General features: G+C 37.7%; 1 protein-coding gene and 1 long non-coding RNA gene across 6 annotated transcripts in view; one reads left to right on the top strand and one right to left on the bottom strand.

Annotated features, from left to right (window-relative positions):
* LOC131439352 (choline transporter-like 2) overlaps positions 1 to 11082 on the bottom strand; it is a 45513-nt gene extending 34431 nt beyond the window's left edge. Inside the window, exons 1-2 of one of the 5 annotated variants that reach the window (XM_058610264.1) lie at positions 10347 to 11081; positions 8758 to 9007 (exon numbers count right to left, since the gene is read on the bottom strand). The gene's annotated coding sequence lies outside the window, so the exon portion shown is untranslated. Of the gene's footprint in view, positions 1 to 8757; positions 9008 to 10346 lie in introns of all 5 variants that reach the window. The other 4 variants (XM_058610266.1, XM_058610267.1, XM_058610269.1 and 1 more) reach the window with 4 other exon arrangements.
* A 209-nt stretch (positions 11083 to 11291) lies between these two features.
* LOC131439358 (uncharacterized) lies at positions 11292 to 14397 on the top strand. Its single transcript, XR_009231106.1, has 3 exons — positions 11292 to 11426; positions 11493 to 11605; positions 11680 to 14397. It is a non-coding gene; the product is annotated as an uncharacterized LOC131439358 (long non-coding RNA).
* The last annotated feature ends 481 nt before the right edge of the window (positions 14398 to 14878 follow it).

Here is a 14878-nt window from a genome sequence, read left to right as displayed (position 1 = left end):
CCATATTTAATACTGTCATGCTAAAATTGTCGTAAATAATTTATATTAAAGATGATCTGCTACCATTGTAAACGAAACCCAACATAATTCCGCGCGAATTGAAATCTCCCAGAAGGGCTGGGCTTCAACCATTTCATAAAGCTGTCCAACTTGTGCTCTTGAAGGAATATAAACCGAAGCTATACAAATGTCTTTTTCTTTAATATTAATTTGACAAGCAACAACTTCTATACTAAAAGTAGAAGGAATGTTTAATCTATAAAAGGAGTAGCATTTCTTAATTCCTAGAAGCACTCAACTCAACCATACGGAGACTCTCTATCGATACGTATAATGTTATAGTCATTAAAATTTAAAGCTATGTTTGATGTGAGCCATGTTTCGAACAAAGCAAATACATCACATTTTTGACTATGCAATAAAACTATAATATAATATTCTTTAAAAAAATGTAATATTCTATAAAATTCTTTAAAAAAATGTTCAGAAATATTAAAAGCTGTGGAAATCCATTCTACAATTTCCGAAAACTTCAGTAATCCTGTTGGTGGTTGTAAAATAGAGCCCACTGGATTATTATCTTTTTCTGTGGTTGATCATAAATTGGTTTGTGAATTAGACAAACCAGGAGGCATAGTCTCTTTTTCGTTCTCTTAACTGACCCTTGGGTTGTGCTAAACGAAGTACCTTCACTATTTCCGTCGAAGTCAGATTCCTCTGGCTCCGCTAGATTTAAAAAACGGTTTTCGGTTTCCAAAGGGGGGACATCAAAGATTGTTTTAAGCATTTTCACATGTGTGCGCTTGGATCGTGCTTTTAAAGAAAGCTTAATTTTGTCTTTACGCAACTTAAATGCAGTACATTTCGGCTAATACTACAGTAAGTAGCTGTGTGGCCAAATTTTTTGCAGTTCGTGCAATTCATAACATTGGGTATGAAAAGCCGAACGGGAAGGCCAACTCTAGACCAAAATCTGGTATTTTTTAACCACCCCTCCCCCCCTCGTACACTTTCGTAGACTTTTCAATGACACCCACAAATTGATTTTGAACTGCTATTGTGATTTCATTTACTCCAATAAACTTAAAGTCCGATGACTTTTTGCAAAGAATAATGAGCTTTTTCAATTTTTGTTTATGTTAGTAGTTTCTTTTATTTTTTCACTTCGATAGGGAATAGAAGAATGAAGGAAAAAACAATAGAGTCGCCTGTCTTTGAGTATACTTCTATTTGGTCATAGAACTACGGAGTATCTCATTTGATAATCACTTTCACAGTACAGATTACAGTCGACGATGTTTTTAGTCAGTCTGTCAAGAGTATTCGACGTGACAAATTACAATTCTGCTCTCAAGCATCATGGATTTGGTTGAATACGCAATTTAAACTGTCTTTTTGACCAATCGAAGGAAACGCACGGCCGGCTAATTAAACTAAGTAAATTGCTTGAAAAACTTCAAAAAAATTAAGAGACTACGTAGATATTAGGCAAACCAAACACCTCCCCCCCCCCCCCTTCCCTCTCGTAGACAAAAGTAGACTTTTGTTGTCTATCAAATCGTTGAACACAATGCACCTTGTATACACAGATTTTCACGATTGAGGTTAAATATTATAACTAAACTTTCTAAGGCTGTGAACCGTTTTGCGATTAATTTTAACTTTTGGTTGAAATCTGACACTCGAGCGATTATTTTGATGTTGTCAAAAATAACCCTGCTCGAAAGCATGTTTTTTTTGACAGATCGATGATTATTTTCCGACACTGAAAAAAATCTTGCAAAGAAAATTCAAATATCAATTCTTTAGTTGAAATTAGTTCTAGTACAAAATAAACCCAAATAACTTCATTATTTTTACGTTTCGTCTTTGACTCATCAGTGCAGAGCAGTTCAAATTGAACTGCTTAGTGCTAAACTCGGCAGTTCAATTTGAACCGCTAAGCAGACGTAAAGTTTCTGCTACTTACAGAACACTTTTTGTTTTGCAACGAAGTGCAATGTCTTTTCTGACGTGCCGAACGAAAACGTGTTTTCGACTATTTCTGGCCGATGCAGGTTTGGTCATTTAGGGGTTAGCCAAATTTTGTGCTAGGGCACATAACCGTTTTCATTATTTTTACGTTTCGTCTTTGACTCATCAGTGCAGAGCAGTTCAAATTGAACTGCTTAGTGCTAAACTCGGCAGTTCAATTTGAACCGCTAAGCAGACGTAAAGTTTCTACTACTTACAGAACACTTTTTGTTTTGCAACGAAGTGCAATGTCTTTTCTGACGTGCCGAACGAAAACGTGTTTTCGACTATTTCTGGCCGATACAGGTTTGGTCATTTAGGGGTTAGCCAAATTGAACTGCTCTTCACTGATGAGTCAAAGACGAAACGTAAAAAAAATGAAAAAGGTTATGTGCCCTAGCACAAAATTTGGCTAACCCCTAAATGACCAAACCTGCATCGGCCAGAAATAGTCGAGTTAGAGTTCGGATCAGCAATGTTAACTTTTTAAAAACTAAAATTAAACACTTTATTAATGAATCCGGAGTAAAGGATACTAACTAGCTATTACGAACACTCGGCAGAGAAAGAGAATGAGCGCGTGGCTCGGCTACCTTTTATAATGCAAAAACTGCTAACTATGCGATTCTAACGGCGTGTACTCGTGGCTCGCTGTAGTTGGTCGGCAGTGTTTCCTAACGGCTCCCCTTTTTGAAGAAAAGCTGTCCTCAGCGTTCTGTTTCCAAATCTGTGTTATTCCTGTGGTATGAATGGCACCTCGGGATGTCCGCCTGTTGTTGCATGTACTGAACTCGTATCTTCTCTGTTCCCATCTTGTAGAATTACTAGTGCTGACCTGCGAGCGATGATTACTTTGAGGCCCCATACTGCAATGAATATGATTAGGCTTATAGATATAGATGATATGCCGCCAAATGATAACCATCCAAAGGTTTTGAGGTTCCAGTGGAGATTTTCTGTGGTCAGGTTTAAAATATTGATATGTTTTCGTTGTTCCAAATGAAGTTCCTGTAAGTATTCTAATGGAATGCGATTTATAACGAAGGTTGAATTTACCTTCACTCCAGTGGTCGGTATGAATGACTTTGCCGAAATTTCTAGATTACTGTTGGAGAACTCTTCCCCGTCTAGTTTTAGCATACAACTGGAAAATTGTATGCGGAATGTGCCTTTCAGTTCTCGTTGATGATTGGAGCATTTGGATGTTAACACTACATTCGCATCGTTTACCAGTATATTTCCATCGTTGATTTTTCTGATGGTTTTACTGTTGTACACTCGTTCTGTAGGACATTGTGCGTTTTCACCTTTAATTATTTGTTGCACACATTCTACCACTGGCTCTAGTTGTGAGCTTGGACAGATATAAATGTGTTTGTATTTGGGGCATTGTGATTTTGTACTATATACTATTGGACAGTTCAGGTAATAGGTTGATGTTACATGAATTCTTGTTTGGTTGGAAATTATTGACTCCACGAAGTTCATAGTGTACTCCGCGTTTTTTATTTTGGGTATTTTCAGTATGTATATGATGGTTTCTTTACTGTACATGACGTAGGCGCTCGAGATGTCCAGAACATTTTCTACGATTGTTGTTTCTAGACCGCTTCGAAGAAGGATCTGCTTTGCTGTCTTCATCTCTTGGTAGCTAATGAGCCGACTGCTAGGAATACTTTGCCTGGCCAAATCTATAGCTTCTTCTATGTATTCTAAATGTTTAATGAGCTCGTCAATGTTGAACAGAAGGTTCACTGAATCGAAATAAGTGCGTGTTTCTTTAGCTGTTACATTAAAATTTCTGAGTATCATTACAATATTGTTTGATATATTATTGATTCTATTTTCGAAGATGTGATTGGTAGTGATTTGTTTATTGTTCTGATCTATTAGTAAATTTGAAGTTCTATTAATTATTCGTAGATCTTCTGCGTCCGGGCTGCCAGACACATACTTCCAAATTTTACCTAATGTTTCCCATCTTTTAGTTCTAGACTGGGGTTGCAACTTCTGGAAACAAGAGTTTAACGTTTCTATTTTAGAATTTAATAGTGACCTATTAACTGTTCTGTTTCTGTCTGTTTTTGAACTTGATAATTTAGTCGCTCTATAGCGTCCTTAATGAGACCTAAATCAATCCGGTGCATTATTCTTATAAAATTATTGCTAAGTCGTGCTGGTCCTAGGGGTATTATTGCCAGAGGGTTTTTGATCAAGTCGTGTATTTGTATGTCGGTGGTCCCCGTCTTTATCCATGCGAAAAGTCTGAAAATTTAGAAGAAGGACCTGTCTTGAGTTTTTGTGTTTCTCTTATGAGTCTTGATTTGTTTTTCGTCAGTAACAGTTTTGTCTGTCTGACTCTCAATCTTTACAAGTCTGTAGCGATGTCCGTAAGGAGAGGGCTTCGCTCTGCCTTTAACAAGGATCGTTGGCTTATTGATTTTTCTGAATTCATCAGAACGCATAGTTTTCAACTTTGCGTTGTGACCAGGCGCGTACACAAGGGGGGGGGGGGGGGGTTTAGGGGTTCAAACCACCCCACCCCCCACCCCCCGAAACAAAAAATTATAACCCATGGGAACCCCCCCCCCCCCCCGAAAATTTTCTCTGGCTACGCGCCTGGTGGTGACTATCGGCCGAAACTTATATATTATCTTTGGCAGTTTGGATTGTTTTTTGCTTTGCCAGATTTATCTCGTCAATGTTTAATGAAGTGGATGTTCCATATATAATTTCTCGTGGTGAGAGATTTGTAGCGGAGTGCTTTGATTCGTTATATAATGCTGTAACGAGAGAGAGGCCCTCGTACAATGTCATGGTTTCGACCTTTCTTCTATTTGCCAAGTACATTTCGAGCAATGTGTTATGGAAGCGTTCTATAATCCCATTGCCGTTGCTGCAGCTAGCAAAATGTAGAAAAATATTTTGTTTTTCCAAGAAGTCTTTAAATTTTGCGTTATGAAAACCTGTGGCTTGATCACAGGTGATCATTTTAGGGATTCCAAAAATTTTGAAATATTCGACTAGGGTTTCAATTAACTCATCTGCCGTTTCGTTACGGATTTTATATATTTGGGCGAATTTTGAAAAAGAGTCCACGAGAGTAAGGAATTTTTCAGTTTCTTTGACGTAAACGTCTATGAATACATTTTCGAAAGGTTTCTCGTCAACTCTTCGAGTGATCGGAATTTTGAATGGTTTTCTTTCATACTTGGAAAATTTACAATCTTCACAGTTTTTTATGAAGGATTTAATTTTTCCAAGCATTCCAGGAAAGTATACTGATTTGCGAGTTTCCTCGTAGGTTAGCTTGTAATTTCGGTGGTTGAAGTTATGGCATCTCTTGATGAAATCCTGTTGGTCCTGAAATGAAACTAGATCCGGTAGTTTAATATTTGAGAATTGTATTTTTATTCTTTTAAAATGAGATCGAATTATGTCTTCACACATTTTTGCAATTCCAGGTTCGGCGAAGATTCCATTAGATTTTGTTGGATCGAGACATTTTTTAAGTAGGTCTGTCAGGTCGTCTTTCGTGTAGTCATGTCTGTGAAATATATGTCTAAAGTGATTGGGAAATATCATAGAATTTAAGTACGGACTTTTAGAAGGGCTATGAGATTTGCGTATAATGATTTGAACTGGATATTTGTTAATAATTTCTGAGTGATACACAGGATCATTTTCGAACAATTCGTTACACAGTTCCTCGTTTAAGTTCAATTCTGAGGAAGGAATTCTAGAAAGACCGTCGGCAACGACGTTTTGTTTCCCTTTTTTATAAATTATTTTGAAATCAAATTGTTCCAAGTAGAGTCTCTGTCTGGTAACTCTTCCTGTGGAGTCGGTCAATTTCAACTCCTTCGTAAGAGGTTCATGATCGGTGTAGATCTTGAATTCGCTTCCGTATAAATATGGTCGAAAAGACTTTGCCGCAAAATAAATGCCTAAGAGCTCCTTTGCAGTAGCTGAATATTTTTCCTCGGCTTTTGATAATGTGCGGGAGAGGAAGGCGATTGGTCTTTCTTTTCCATCGACAGCTTGGGCTAGAACGGCACCGATTGCCACGTTTGAGGCATCGGTCGTTAAAATAAATGGTAAGTCGAAATCAGGGTATGCTAGAATGAGACCGGAAGACATGATCTCTTTTAATTTTTCAAATGCCTCTTCGAAGTCGGGCGTTATCTCGAACGATTTTGGGTTTCCTCTTAATTTTGAAGTGAGAGGTTTGGCTACATGGGCAAACCGTGGTATAAATCGTCTATAGTACCTAAGAATGATTTTAGTTCTTTTGGGTTTTTTGGAAGAGGCCAATTCTTCACAGCCTCTACCTTTCGTGGATTGGGTTTAACTCCTTCGGTTGTTACAACGTGACCGAGAAATTCCACCTCTTTTCTTAAAAATTCGGATTTGTCGCATTGGATTTTTAAGTTTGCGTCTTGAAGGGTTTGTAGAACTTTTGAAATGTCTTGTAGGTGCTGTTCTAATGAAGATGAGAAGATGATTATATCATCCATATAAACGAAGCATCTTATACCGAGATGTTTTCTCAGTACAGAGTCCATTAACCTTTGAAAAGTTGCGGGCGCATTTTTCAGCCCGAACGGCATACGAATAAATTCATATTTCCCGTTGTCCACGTTAAAAGCGGTCTTAAGGATATCGTCTGGTTCCACCTCAATCTGGTGGAAGCCACTGGCAAGGTCTAGCACCGTGAAATATTGTGCTTTTCCAAGCCGATCTAAAATCTCGCTGATCTCCGGGATCGGATACCTATCAGCGGGTGTAACTTCATTTAACTTCCGATAGTCTACGACTATACGGTATTTTTTTAAACCAGAATTGTCGACCTTTTTGGGTACGACCCAAATTGGAGAAGTCCACTGGGATGAGGATTCCCGAATTATTCCTGTGTCCAACATTTTCTGAACTTGTTCTGATACGATTTCGCGGAGATGGTAAGGATATTTGTACGTTCTTTGATGAATAGGTTTATTGTTGGTTGTGTTGATAGAGTGCTTGACTTCGTGTGTGAAAGATAACTTCTCCCTATCATTAAAAAATACCTTTTTATACGGCTTAAGGGTTTTCGCTAGAAGGCGAATCTCCTCATTATTTAAATGACTGGCTGGAAAATTTAGTTTGCTTATATTGCTTTCGCTTTCTAGTAAATAAGAATCGTTTTTAAATGGCTCAAAGCTGAAGTTTTCTTTTTTGCCATTCCTAGACAGAAAAACCGTCGCTTTGTTGTCTCGGGTTTCATAAAAGCCGGGGTTTATAGTAATCTGAGAGCTAAGATTAACCTCCTGCTCGATCAGAAATGAACCGTTCGATGTGGTTGAGATCTCAAAAAATTTTTCTTTACATTCGTGGAAATCGAAATTGGATGGGTAATATTTGGAGAAATGGTATTTCTTATGGCCAATTTGTACAAAGTGATTTGATGTGTCTATAACTGCCTTCATTTTTGCTAGGTTTTCGTAACCTATGAGGCCGTCAAAAAATTTGTGGAACTGAAATACGTGGTACGGCAATTTCTCTTCAAATGAATCGTGGAAAAGATTTATACTTACTACGCTGTCTAGCACGAATCTACCGTTCTTATTAGTTACTATTGCAGGGTTGGTGGTTTTTTTCGCTTTAGCCACGTGTTCGGGATTAATGTATGATTTGTTGGCTCCCGTGTCGACCAGATAGTTGAGATAGCCTTTCGTAGTCGGGAACCGCAAGTACGGGATAAAGTTTAGACTGGTCTTGTGTCTAGTCTGACCAGTTGAAAATTTACGTCACATTCTTCATGTGCGCAATTAGACTCCTCAACGTCGTCGTCATCGTCGTTGTCGTAATCATCGTTATCGTCATCGTCATTGTCATTCTTTTCGTCTATTGCACCTTTTTGTGCATCGTTATTATTTTATTCTGTTCGCGTGGCTTTAGGTTTGAATAGTTTTTTATGAAAGGATTTACTGGAATCGTACTGTGGAGGTTTGAAAGTTAGTTTTGCTCCGTTTGCATTTTGATTGCTATTATTATAATGGAAAGAAGATTTCGGTTTTGTTGTGGGTTTGCGTGTTTCAGCGTTTTGATTTAATAGAACGGACTGATACACGTCTTCTACACTTTTGGGGTTAGAACTTCGGATTATGCTTGCCAGTGGTTCTTGGATATTATCCAGATACTTAGTCACGGTAATCTTTTCGAGAAGCTCTGTGGTGGAAATAGGATTAAGTAATAAATTTGATTTTATTCTCGACTCTAGCTCTTTCATGTCATTGTAGAATTTTTGGTGGGACCGCTCACCCTTCTTTGTCGTGAACAGGTGATTCAAATTCGTGGCGATATCGCGCTTGTCGCCATAGTGCTCCATCAACACTTTTTTTATTTCTGGAATCGTATTTGGATTCCCGTTGGTGCTAAGGGTGATTCGAGCTTCACCTTTAACTTTGTTTTTAATGGCTTGAGTGTAATATGCATTCATGGTGTCTGGGCTACCATTTCTGCCTTTGATCGCGAATGTTTCATAAATTTGATCAATTTCGTCGATCCAAATGAGAAGTTCTCTTCTATTACCGGAGAATTCCGATAATTGTTTTATGGGATCCGGCACGTGGTATACACTAGTGCTATTGGTCACCAATCTTGTAAGCTCGGCCACTTGTTGGCGGAGCTGCTCTAACTCTGTTGTTTGCCGAGTTTCTACCATTTTAAACTGTGAGTGCGATAAAATAGATATAAAGTACTTACAATATGAAAACTGGTGTTAGCATCCGTAGTAATGAGTAGGTCGTGTTTCCGTGGTGGATCCTTTTACAGTTGTGTCCTAATCGGTGTCGCTGCTTTTGTAGATAATCAACCGTTGCTTAGCGTGACCGGTTAGTTCTTCTAATAAATGATCACTTGCACAACACTGTTATATGTTTTAAAACCACTATCACACAGATCCTACCGGCTGCGCCAGTTAGAGTTCGGATCAGCAATGTTAACTTTTTAAAAACTAAAATTAAACACTTTATTAATGAATCCGGAGTAAAGGATACTAACTAGCTATTACGAACACTCGGCAGAGAAAGAGAATGAGCGCGTGGCTCGGCTACCTTTTATAATGCAAAAACTGCTAACTATGCGATTCTAACGGCGTGTACTCGTGGCTCGCTGTAGTTGGTCGGCAGTGTTTCCTAACGTCGAAAACACGTTTTCGTTCGGCACGTCAGAAAAGACATTGCACTTCGTTGCAAAACAAAAAGTGTTCTGTAAGTAGCAGAAACTTTACGTCTGCTTAGCGGTTCAAATTGAACTGCCGAGTTTAGCACTAAGCAGTTCAATTTGAACTGCTCTGCACTGATGAGTCAAAGACGAAACGTAAAAACAATGAAACAGGTTATGTGCCCTAGCACAAAATTTGGCTAACCTCTAAATGACCAAATAACATTCCATCCGTCAAACTTTGAAATGCGCCGCAGTTTTAATTAAATTTAACTAGTCGACACAAAATAACCGCTCAAGTGTCAGATTTCAACCAAAAGTTGAAATTAATCGCGAAATGGTTCACAGCCTAAGTGTCATTGGCACTATGCTTGCACTAAGCGTTTCCGGTCGATTAGTTTTCACAATCACTCTGAAAACAAAAATCCCCAGAATCATTTGAGATTCAAAATGTTATCAATGCATGTAGTGATATAAAATGTCATAGCCTGCACTATCAAATCCGCATCGCTTTTGTTTGTAAACAATAATAAGTGCGACAATTGTGATAGTATTCCACTGATGAGCCTAAGCAGCAATGCTGATGAGGCTAAGAATAATGATTGAAAAAAAATTAAATTCAAATATAAATCAAAGAACTTTGTTGTTAATGTCCAGATAAGTATTATAAGTAATAATGTTTATATTACTTATTAACATGGAACTAAACTTATTTTTCATGTGCAAAAATGCGGCGCTATTTAAGTGTTAGTACATGTATTAAGCTGGTTTTATTCACATTAACTCGAGGGGATTCGTTGACAGTAACGAACCCAAAGAAATGAATCCGAAGCATTCGCACTCTTACATCATTAACTATTTACTCAAACAGAGTGTGTGGGTGAGATCGAAGGACGCAGATAGAAATTAGACTGAATTTTATAGCATCTCTTTAATACAGCAGAAATAAAAAACAAACACTCACTGGTAACGGCATGAAGAATTTCGGACTTATATCATTTTCTTAACCTGGTTTTAGTAGTAAAAATATCGAAGTCATCGGATAAGAAAGTAAAGGTTGGAAATTATAATAATTGGAACCATTTTTTGAAATCATCTTGCCACTACATTCTCATCTCATCTCAACCTACCGTTATGTTTAGCACAACCAGTTCTTGATTCTATTCAATTACGGTCTGACCCAAAACAGCTGACTGGGTGTCGCGTCTGCCAGAGGACAGCCACCTAGGTTCCTTCTATTTTGTGACTGCACTCTATCTCTCTCTCTTTCTCTCTCTTCGAGTCTCTCTAACTCAGTGATGTTATTCCTGAAACCGTACTCGGAAGATTCACTTCTCCCCACGATATATTCCGTTCTCCGATAACGGACCGTACTCAATTTACATCATAACCATTAGTTCCCCGACCTCTCTTTGTTCCGGGTTTGGAACAGTGCTGTGATTGTCGATGTAGTTATACAGTGGCTGCATAAACCTCCAACAATAGTGTGTTGCAATGACATACACAAAGCGTGAATCAAAAAAGCATGCTTTCGCGGCTTGTATTTGCGACGGAATGCAGTTTTGCAGAAATAACTTTCTTCACGATCACCTCTCACTCATTCGACAAATGAAAATCACATTTTCTTTTTAGAATATATCCACTTTAAATAACACACTACTCTTTTGGGACTAGCGATTCCCCGAAGCACGGATGCTGCTAACACTGGGCTCAGATCGTAAAATCCCGCAACAGTCAGTGCACTTAACAAATAAAAACAACGCGCGTTAGCGAAAGTCTGATGCTGCCTCAAACCAACGACCAACGGTATTACTCGCTGTTTCTACACAACCGCACGAGACGAATCAGTGGAAACGAATAAAGTGCGCTCGCTCAACATCGACACTCGCTCGCAAGATGGTAATATAGTACTCCAATCCAAATGTCTAAACTGCCGAAGCAATCGAGTACCGTCGGTCGCTTCTCAATTTATAGTATGTGAACATACTATAAATTGAGCAGAGCAGAGTAGCACAGAGAAGATTTTCCCACAAACAGAGCACGGCATCGTCATTATTCTAAGTGTTGCAGTAGACTCTGTGAGGGATGGTTGTGATCAGTTTAAACACCATTTTCAGTACTTTTGTTCTGTTTAATTTAACATCTAGTTGGCGATTCCACAACGATGGTTGTTTCGTAAAGCCATTGATTGGTGCAATGACTTCTTCTAAGTATATTTATTTCACTTTTATATTCATAATAAATATGACAAAAATAATTTTAAAAAAATTTAATAGAAACTGAGAAGTTTGTGCGAATGCAAATGAGCATACTCTTCCAATAAAAACACACTTTTAATCCGGAACAGGAAATAAGATTCGTAACAAATTCAGGAATTCAGTATGAAACTGTAAGATTTTTCATTTGTACATTTAAGTTAGTGAAAATCGGTTTCACTATTTCCACTTTTTCCGATACTTCCAGAACCGGATTCCGAGGAGTATTGATTCGTATGGTCAGCAGGAAATATGGCCTACAAACTGGAACAGTTTTGAGGTGCCGGAAATAGTAGTCAATAACTCCAAAATGGAACACTTCATATTTTCGCAGCGATGGCTTTATCGATAAACACAGATGCAAATGAAAAGATCTGTAGTCCCATGCAAAACTCCTGCATTTTATCGGGGTCCGACTTCCGGCTCCGATGTTACCGGGTTTCAAATTTAAAACTGCCATTCAAGGTGACGTGGGTGTAAGTTGATTGACAAACGAACCGGCTTTGGGTAAATCTGCCCCGGATATCTGTTTTTGGTTTATTTATTGCGACAGTCGTTTTAAATTAAAAAACGTGCTTAATCCACCTAGCAGTGAGATGATACCTTTTTTACCAATCCGCATGTGTTTTGTGCATGAATATTCTTCGGTGTTTCAGTTTTCATGACATTATTCTAATGTCCGTCGTTTTAAGTGGCAATTAGAGATTTTAATCACTCATTACTCTGTAATGTCGAAACTGCAAATCGGATCGAATTTGAATCTAAAAGTGTAACAATCGATTAAACGTTACATGATATGTCGAAGTAATTTCCACTTTAGAGTTTAGGATAATTTAAGGTACTTCTAGAGCCGGTATTCAGGAACCAGCATAACCCAAACCGATTCGTAGGGCCATATGATAAATCAATTGCAATATTTTTGAGTCCAACTTTAAAGCTTTTCGGGATTGTCATTATCTATATCGCCTTGAATTTTAAAAATTCATCATAGTACAATTCCAGAATCGGATAAAATTGGATTAATTTAAATTTGAATTTTTGTTTTTGAAATTCGATTTGGTTTTTTTTTTGAGAAAACGATCGAATTTTGAGAAACGATTCGATACTGGAACCGGAATTCGAAATTAGGTGTAGCCGAGGTCAGACAAATTCTCCTGAGTAGCTGTATAGTTTACATTTGTTTCAAAATGTTTGAAAATCAGTGTAGACATCTTTGAGAAATCGTAGTGCGAATTAAATCCGAATCGAAAACTCATTACCACTAAAAATGAAATAAGTTTATTTGGTTATCGACTATCCAAATCTGCTAACCCGATAAACCTGATTAATTTATGTGAAATAGACATTTTTATACTAATCACCCTGTATCTCCTAAACCAGAAGTCGGATCTGACTGAAAAACAAGATGTTTTATAGAATCTTAAAACTTTTCATTTGAATCTTAGATCGGGAAAAATGAGTTACACAGTTTTAATTTCGTTTTACATATCATCCTGTAGTTCCGGAACCAGAAGTCGGAACCAAACATAATTCAGGAACTTTGTTTGGGAGTATACGATTTTTCATATGAATCTGAGTTTGTAGAAAATGGTTGAGTTATCTCCGAAAAATATTAAGTGAAATTATTTGTCACACACGCATTTGATGATCTCGACGAACTGAGTCGAATGGTATATGGGAGTTATGTTCTTCCAGCATTTATTGCTGTAAGTAGTTTAAATCAATATAATTATGGAATTGCTTTTAACTCGAAAATTCTGCCATCATCTGGTTTACATATGGCATATTCGAACGGTTATGTTGCCAAAATCGAACCGTGCTAAAATCGGTCCGAGGCAAAATATCATGCTGTACACAGTCTTTTGGGTACTTAGAAACAAATGTATATAACAGTATGAACAATCGTGTTTTATGTTGCTCCCAAGCATTTCTTTGCCAGACAGCGCTCAAAACTTCTACTGCTGGAATAGGGGAAAAAGTCGCTTACACAAAAATTTCGATATCTCCGTTAAAAATGGACGGATTTTAACAATCTATGGCTTGTTGGATAGGTATAACCGTGCGGAATCTAAGTCTGAATACATATTTTGTTTTCAAGGTCAATTGTGACAAAAAAACTGAAAATTACGACATAAAACTTCGTATAACTCAAAAAGTAAACATCCGATCTCAAAACCATTCAATAGCGTTCTGGGTGACGGGGAGACCTTTCATTTGCGACTAGTTTGATCAAAATCGGTCCAGCCATCTCTGAGATCTCGACCTCTTAGTTGACAACACACATACACACACGGACATTTGCTCAGTTCGTCGAGCTGAATTGATTGGTATATGACATTCGGCCCTCCGGGCCTAAGAAAATTTTTCTAAAGTTTGAGCAGAATTATATATAAAAAATGGTAAAAAACTGAACAGTTGGTTGAAACAACTGAGATGTTTTGCCTTTCTCTATAGAAAGGTATTAGAATTGCTGAAAAAACCTACTTTCGAACGGAGCCTTGGAGTTCCATAGTGTTATATACCATTCGACTCAGTTCGACGATATCGGAACACAGTTTCCGAAGATATTTTTACCGCACAAGTTTCTCGGAGATGGCTGAACCGATTTTAACAAGCTTAGACTTGTTTGAAAGCTACTATTGGGTCATTGATCAAGTTCGAAGATCAAATGGCTGCGACTTCTGGTTCCGGAGATATGTTGGTATAAGTGACGTAACCGACAAAACACATTGTTTTTTATCGCTCTAATGTATATAAGGGTGCCAATATTTTGGAATCACCTCTAATTTCGTTGAGCGCTGTTGTTTAAAAGTTTAAGCACTACGAAAAAAATCCCTATGCAAAATTTAAGCTAAATCGGACATAGTAAAGGGGTGCTACCCGGCGGTTCAGGTTTGAAAATTTTTGATATTGAAAAATTACCATAGGGGGAAGTACAAGAGATTTCCGAAATTGAAATTTTTTTTTGATGTCAAACGTTTTAGAATTGCATGAAATGTTGAGATTTAGTGTCATCTCAAAATTTTTTTTTGAAAAAATCGACTTTCTGGGACTTTCAAAAGTTTTGAGATTTTTTTTCTAAGTCCAGAAAGTCGATTTTTCGAAAAAAAATTTTTTTTCAAGATGACACTAAATCTCGACGTTTTATGCAATTCTAAGACTTTTGGCATCCAATTTTTTTCAATTTCGGAAAGGGTATATCCGGGTTCTCATATGAAAACTGCCCCCAAACAGAAAAAAATGATATACGCTGTTTGAAAGGGTTCATATTGGAGATGATTTTCCACAAAATTTTAACCCTTTAACTACCATATTGGTGGAGTTACGGTGGTTCTTCTGTCAAGTCCTTAGAACTAAATACCATGCGTTTCCATCTACAACTTGTGCTCAGGGTTTGAGTATTGAGG

The sequence above is a fragment of the Malaya genurostris genome, chromosome 3 (assembly GCF_030247185.1).
Source record: "Malaya genurostris strain Urasoe2022 chromosome 3, Malgen_1.1, whole genome shotgun sequence".
In the NCBI taxonomy this organism is placed as follows: domain Eukaryota; kingdom Metazoa; phylum Arthropoda; class Insecta; order Diptera; family Culicidae; genus Malaya; species Malaya genurostris.
Note: the sequence above shows the minus strand (reverse complement) of the source record. Positions and strands in the feature narration are given on the sequence as shown.